Source organism: Trachinotus anak, unplaced genomic scaffold (assembly GCF_046630095.1).
Source record: "Trachinotus anak isolate AG129_WGS33_773 ecotype Australia unplaced genomic scaffold, CSIRO_AGI_Tana_v1 ptg000019l, whole genome shotgun sequence".
Taxonomy (NCBI): domain Eukaryota; kingdom Metazoa; phylum Chordata; class Actinopteri; order Carangiformes; family Carangidae; genus Trachinotus; species Trachinotus anak.
In genome coordinates this window covers 13260245-13267837 of record NW_027273870.1, presented here as the reverse complement: position 1 = coordinate 13267837, position 7593 = coordinate 13260245, and the positions used below count along the sequence as shown (strand labels likewise).

General features: G+C 37.7%; 1 long non-coding RNA gene across 1 annotated transcript; it reads right to left on the bottom strand.

Moving 5' to 3' along the window:
- Positions 1 to 3029: 3029 nt before the first annotated feature.
- Positions 3030 to 6503, bottom strand: LOC139636694 (uncharacterized). Its single transcript, XR_011694448.1, has 3 exons — positions 6351 to 6503; positions 5986 to 6151; positions 3030 to 5525 (listed from the first exon to the last, which is right to left on the bottom strand). It is a non-coding gene; the product is annotated as an uncharacterized lncRNA (long non-coding RNA).
- Positions 6504 to 7593: the final 1090 nt, after the last annotated feature.

The following is a 7593-nucleotide window of genomic DNA, read 5'->3' as shown; positions in this document are numbered from 1 at the left end:
CTTAAGATTTCTTAAAGACAATCACTGCAGGCTCTGAATGACAACGAACATTGTGTGTGTGTAGTGTGTCACAAGAAGCAAGATCTTTGCTATCATGCCATCTCACACATGTAGTCATTCTTGGGATAGGGAAATCATACTTTTAACATAAGTGATCAGGGGTTGTCAATGACTGTAAAATCTATCAGTTGAGCCATGTATGGAGAATTTAATCTTTTCTACCTCCAAGAAAGAAATTGTGTAACACAGTCATGACCTTGGAGATGGAGACGATTTTATGTCAGGTTATTAGAGAGCTAAATGTGAAGTTTTCTTGCCTTTCTGAAATGTTTTTGCCATATTTGCATACACCATATATAGCAATCCATAAGGATGGTTCGATCACTTGTTTTAATATAACTAATATGATTCTGAAATATGATTTCCAGTATTCCCCCAGCCTTGGAAATGACGTGTCAGCCATATGGGGGGATATTTTGGGAGTCTAAACTTACTGTAGTGTGCCAACCTGGAATTATTAACAACAAAGCAAAAATGAAATGTGTTACGAGTTCTTCTATCTGTGGGAGGGTTCACTGACTTTACATGCTGAGATATTTCCCTCATAGCTGCCGCGAGGCTTGTTGTTGCATCTAGTTTAAAGGTGGTAAAAAAGTAAAGGCAAGAGCTAAAGTCTGTCTCTGTCTCCTCCTGAATCTGTACAGGGTGCTGACAGGTTTTTATGGCAGATATATGTATGGCTTTCAAAACACATGGAATAGCCTCCCCCAACAAAAACTATGCACCTGCAAAATACATCTAAACACCGCTGTTCTGATCTTCCTCTACATATTTGAAAACACTTACCAATAAGTCCAATAACTCAGAGTAACTCACTCCATCATCACTCATTCTAAATGTCATTGTAGCGGATCCCGCAACACAGCTGCTGTCATTAACCTGTATTTTCGTTCAGTTTTAGTTTGTCTGTAGCAACAGCTTGGTTCTCCTGAATGGAGATGGAGGTGTGTGTGTAATTAGAGACACAAAAAAACCTGTTCTACACTGTAACAAAAAAACCCCATAAAATTTACAGTAACTTACTGGCAACAATTGGCCAGCTAGTTACTGTAAATATGTTTTACAGTAGACATACTGTACACTGTAACAAATTGCTGTAATATCTACAGTAAAATTTTACAGTATCTTCTTGTTTTCATGTTCTTGTTTCATTTTACAATTTTTAACTGTATACTGCAATGCATCATGGGTCAAAACTAATTACAGTAACCTGCTGCATAACTCCACGGTTACATATTGTAGAATTTACAGCAAGTTGATATTCTGATTTTGGCGGTTAACTCCAAGAGGAGAGGAGCAATGGCGGAGCAAGGCTAAGAAGTCAGCAGATTGGTGAGTAATATTTGTTTCAGTGACGGTAATTTCCCATAACTTTAGCTAAGACAGATTTAGCATTTAGCACGAGGACAGTCTGCATCGTCTTCACATTGCATTTTTTTCTCTGATAAACAGACTAACACAAGCCAGTGAAGGTAACATTACAGCTAACGTTGATGTCAGCAGGGAAAGTTGTATTCGGTTAACTTTAATGATTAGTGGTCCTACAGTTTTGGACCGAGCTGGAAAAGCTCGCTTTGTAGAAATTGGGTTTAAAACAATTTTATGTCTTCCCGAACCTGGGTTAAACACCCCAACCTCGCGCTCTCCTCTCCTCTCCTCTCCTCTTCGGGGGCATCGTTAGCCCTAGGCTTCCAGGGCTAGAGCCCTGAATGTTTTAAACCTAGCCCCGGATGGTTTTCCCCAGCAAAAATTAGAGCTTTTAATACAAAAATACAGAGGCCGGCTGTAGGATGGGGCAAGAGGGGGCAATGCCCCTTTAAACAACCGTCCTGCCCCCGTAAATCAAAGAAAATAGTAGATTAACCACAAACTGAATACTACAGTAGTTGAAAAATCTGCTGGAAAAGGCACAAAAGAGATGATAGGTTTCATCTCTTCTTTGCTCCTCTCCACTGTTTGCGTGCAGGCTCACACAGCACCGCATCACATGGATCTAAATACATCCATGGGTGTAACAGATCCGACCTGCAGTTGTTAAAGCCCGGACCCGACACAGACCAATACACTAGCATTAATTATTGCTCCAAACCCGTCTAAAATAAAAAAATAAAAAAGGCGATGACGCCCGAGCCCCAGCCCGGCCTGACGAGTCATATTTTCGGTGTTGTGGAATTGTTGGATTGTGTATTTGATGAGTTTGATGAGAGAAACCAAGAAATTCCATTATTCCATAATGGTAGATGAGTAGCTCACGTCTCTGCTCCACTGATCTAAAAACAGCTTGTACTGACGAATAAAGGCAGTTAACCTATACTAATGGCAATGGGCCAATTTGCCAAAATGTTGAACTATCCCTTTCATTGTTCTTCAAATGCAAGTTTCATGCAAGTTCAAATGTAAGTTTTAATAAAAGTATTTTGTAACAGCTATGACACTGTGTTATTATTTTTTGCATTCACAATCTGCATAATTTGCAAAGCAGCTAATGTAAAAACCAATATTAACTGTAAAAACATTTTACAACAACATATTGTATTATTTATTTACAGGTATTTACTGGCAACTTTAATTGCCAGGTAATTACTGTAATTTACTAGAATACAAGAAAAAGCTGTAAACTAGATTACATTTAATTGCTGTTTTCTAAAAAAGAAAAACATTAAGTTACTGTAATTTATATAGAGCAAAAACATGTAAAAGATTTACAGTAATATGTTGTAATATAATTTTACAGTAATAAACTGCAATTTTACAATAATTAGCTGGCAACTTTTTTGCCAGGTATTTACTGTAAATTCTACAGTCAATTCTTTACAGTGTACTTCCATTCACAGTATTTGTTTATTTACTGTAAAATAAAAAAACAATTAAATGCTGTGATTTCGGTTGTTTTTACAGTATTGAGTGTTTAACTGTAAAGTAAATACCAATTAAATACTGTGATTTCAGTTGCTGGTTTACTGTACAAATAAAAACAGTTAAGCATCGTTATTTTTTTGTGGTATTATATATGGTAATACAGTACTATTAACAGTAGGTAACAGTTGATCACTGTAAATTCAGTTTCTCACTGTACAATTTAAATACTGTATCACTGTGATATACTATTACCCATCATCAACAGAATGAGCCATATTCTAAAATATTTCAATTAACTACAGAAAAGACGAAATTTGTTAACACAATTATTTATTCAAGACATTTGGTGAACAAGAAGATGATAAAGTACAGGTTTACCAAACTTTTCAGAAGAAGTACCACGATGTACCAAACCACTCTGACTACGACAACTACTCAAGCCCGCCACAAATAAATAGTAGTAGAGGAGATATTGAATAGGCTAACTGTTGTCTTAAAACAACTAACAATTTTTAAAATATTGCCATTATAGAAACAAGAAATAAAAAATAAAAAAGCCAGTTATGTCAGCCAGCCCAAAAGCTCAAACTATTAACAGGCAAGCTTCACAATTGTACATTTTTTAAAAACACAACAATATCATGTAAAATATTTAACATTTGCATGAACAATGCATCTGGACTAGCGTTGTCACAAGAACCGATACTTCCGGTACCAATTCGATACCAACACGCATAAAATACACCGATACCTGCTTTTTTCTGGTACCATCCATCAGAACTGAATATTCAACTTTTCCCCCGGCGAGCCGTGTCGATTCTTGGCGGAACTGACGGGGACAGTATACGCGTGTGAGCAGCACAGAGCAGTCAACGGCACTGAAGAAGAAAACCTGAGATAACAATAACAATGGCTTCAGCAAGTGGGAGTGGAACATGGATGTATTATAAGACCTGGATACGGTGCCGCCGCTCAGCCTTGCAGCCAATTTTTTCTAGTGGCCACTCATGGCATTGCAGCGAAAAATCCCCCTGTGGCCCAAAAAGGATTTTTCCCATAGACCGCAATAGTAAAAGAGAGGTCTGTAAAACTTTTAACAGGACACCTCCAGCTGTGCACACAGACAAATATCAATCTTTCTATTCTACATTTTTAAGCCATGGGGTTTTAATCTTTGTAAAAGTTTTTCAAAGCTCAGAAAAGTCTTTTTTCTCTGAGTGACGTCACCACTGTGTACGTGCACTCTATCCGCAGTCGTACTGTGTCTCGGGAACGAGGATGGTTGCTAGGTTACTGCTAGCGTCGTCAGGACGAGAACAAGTTAGTAAGAAAAGTGAATAAACGGCACAAAGGCGAGTTTTCTTCTACACACATCAAGGTTCATTGATTTTGTGATTTGTCACTTTTTACACTTTTTTTCAGGAATGTAATCGTTCCTGTTTTTAATCGATATATTCGCCGCATAACTGCATTGTTTTTTTAAAGAAGGCATGCCGTATAAATATGCTTCTCAATGACAGAAAGTAATAACTTTATCTGATGAGCTGTAGTCTGTCACATGCAGCATCAATATCTTAAAATTGCCTATAAGACAATTTAAAAGTAATATTTTTGCCTGGTTATGATTTTTTTAAATGTTGATTCCAATGTGACTTTAGGCTCTAAAGCTTCAAACTGAATGTTGCTGCTGTTACTGTTTTAAATCTGTGGTTTAAAGCCCCGGGCCGGTCCTGTATTAGTCTGTTAAACATCAAGTCCGCTAGCAGAGCACTCGTGAACGCGCAGCACTAGATCGAGAACGTTTTTTGCTCGTTCTCATTGCCCAAAGGGATGATGGGAGTGACACGACTGCGCAGTCTCTATGGGCCGCATAACGTGGAAGTAACCCAGAAGCCAGAAACTTTTTTGGCGTATGCGCCAGGCGAGCAACTCGTATTGAACTGAATGGGCGCCATTTTTAGATCCGTCATCCAGGTCTTATAATACATCCATGGAGTGGAAGCACAACACGTCGGCTCGGTGACAAAACAGGTACGAAGTGTCATGAGTGGAAATATTTTGCATTCGAGGCGGATGAATACAGAGCAATTCTAGACACAAACAAGCCGACATGCAAACAGTGCCTGGTATTAGAGGTTTTAGTTATGTGAGATCAGGCTCCACACCACTGTTGTTTTGTTATTTATTTGCATATTTATAAGAAGAAGAATATTGTTTGTTTTATATACTTGAAGGCTCCATGCCACTGCTGTTCTTTTTTGAATGTAAATAGTTGAATATTGTTGTTATTTATTACCATAAAGCACAGCATTGCTTGTTTTTATAGTGGTGTTTAAAGCAGTTTTCAATAAATTAGTAAATTTAAAAGTACATGGGTTCTTATTTATTTATTTATTTTTTTTATCGTGGTATCGAATTAGTATCGAGAATCGTGGAAAATCACAGGTATTGGTATCGACTACTGAAATTCTGGTATCGTGACAACCCTAATCTGGACACATAAGAAACTTTGTAAAGAGAAATCCTCTCATTCCCCTACCACTTGAAATAAAGGTCTATGGCCTCTTGACTGCCCTGAACTTGGAGACCCAGATCCCAGTTGGACCCTGAAATTAAAGAAGAAAACACATTAAAAATTACATTATTACAATTACTTTGTCAGTGTTTGCCCTAGCTTTTTTGTCTTGGGGGGGGTTAAATACACTGTAGGGGAAACACTGTTTGTAATGCACCATGTATGTGATGAGGGTCTACCATGGTGATGTCGTGTCAAGGTACTTATTCCTTATAGAAAATGTGTCAAATCTCCCAAGATGCAGTGCTGCATTCAGTTGAAGGTAGCCTACATTTTGATTCAAGATGCAATTGGCTTTATGCACAGCTCCACTACTTCCTGAATTAAGCCAGCTCCTTTATTTCCTGTCTTATATTATTAAACCAACTGATTAATCCAGGTGTGTCTGACCATTGTTGTGAGGTGAGACACACCTGGATTAATCAGTTTGTCCAATAACGGACAAACTGAATCTTGAACTTTCAATGCAAAAGCTATTATCAGAACCTCACCTGCATCTAGTCAGTTTGCCAATCGAACTCAGTGAAGTCCCTGATGAAGGAGATTACATGGGGGTTCATGTATGAAGTCTTCCGCTTCACCACTCTCCCAGTCCTCCGGCTCATCTGCTCCTTGGCACTGCACTTGGTGGAGTCAGGATTAATCCTGACTAAAAACCTATGAAAATGAGCATAGGAGTTAAGGGTGGGACAATATGTACATGTTGTATGTAATCAGTTAGCAAATCATAACTGTTTACCAAGAAAAACAAGGAAATTTTCATTTCTGTTTACTGCAGAGTGGAGGATCCATGTTTCAGACAAAATGCTCTAAACCAGTGATGGTTTTACAATCAACAATCTATGATAATTAATACCTCTGAACAAACTCCAATGTTGTGCTGGCTTCCACCTGATACTCTAGGTTGAATACATAGTAACAGGCGAAGAGCGTGGCCAAGGCAGTGGTGAAGTCAACCAGGTGAGCAGAGGGTGGAATTACGACGCTCCCCTCGTTTGACAGCATCCATTTTTTTGCAGTAAGAGAGGCATTACAAAAATTATATTTCATAGCAATTCATTATATAAATGATTTGTCCCACATAAATGACTGTAAAAACAGATATGATATGGGTTGATCAGAAGTTTATACATTTATATTTTATTAGAAAACTATTTACATAAAAGCTTCTGAATTTTGCTTTTTTTTGCTGCTAGTGATGGTACTTACCGATTTGCTGGAAGTTCAGATGTGTGTTTGGCTGGCTAATCCACAGGATGTCCCACAGATGCCACATGTTCCGCACAGCGGAACTATAACAAACAGCAAGTCTCCAGGAGCAAGCTTTAAACACGTCTGTCTCAGCTAATGTTAATTTTTTTTGTAGAAAAAGGAAAAAAAAATGACAGTCTAATCTGTCTACATAAGCTATCTACCTGTAGGCTAATGGCTGTGGAGACGTCTCTGTCTTTTCGCTGAGTAGTAAAGGAAAAGTAAAAGAAATCAACACAAATGACGAAAATACACACAAACGCAACAACAATTTACGCAAGCACAAGACAAAGCCTTGTGTGACGAACTGAAATGTATGTGCTACCGATAAGTATAGAGCTTTCTTGTCAATAACGGAGTCAGAGCTGCAGGCTAACCGTCTTTGCTGCGAGGGCTGTGTTGGCGGGGTTTTTTTTTGTTTCACAATGACGTGACTGGCCCGTTTGAAGCATGACCATTGATCTCTCTTGATCCTCATTAGATGAATTGAAAGTGAAGCCAAAGAAGAAAAAAAACGTAGAGCGTTGATACAAAATAAAAGTCCCAGAGTTAAAAGTCAAAATGATGAGTTAAGAAGACATAAATATAATATAAAAATATATAAAAAAGAGAGAGATAATCATTGTTTTTATAATGATACACTTAAAAAAAAATCTAATACACACAGAGGAAAAATACAGTACTTACTATTTACAGTACTATACTAGTACAGTAACCCTTTGTCTACTGTGATTTTCACAGTAATACTTAAACTCCTATGATTTTGTCAAGTGGACAACGCTTTATTGTAAAATTTACAGCATTCTACTGTAAAAATCATACACAGTAATGTTACTGTGTTTATTACA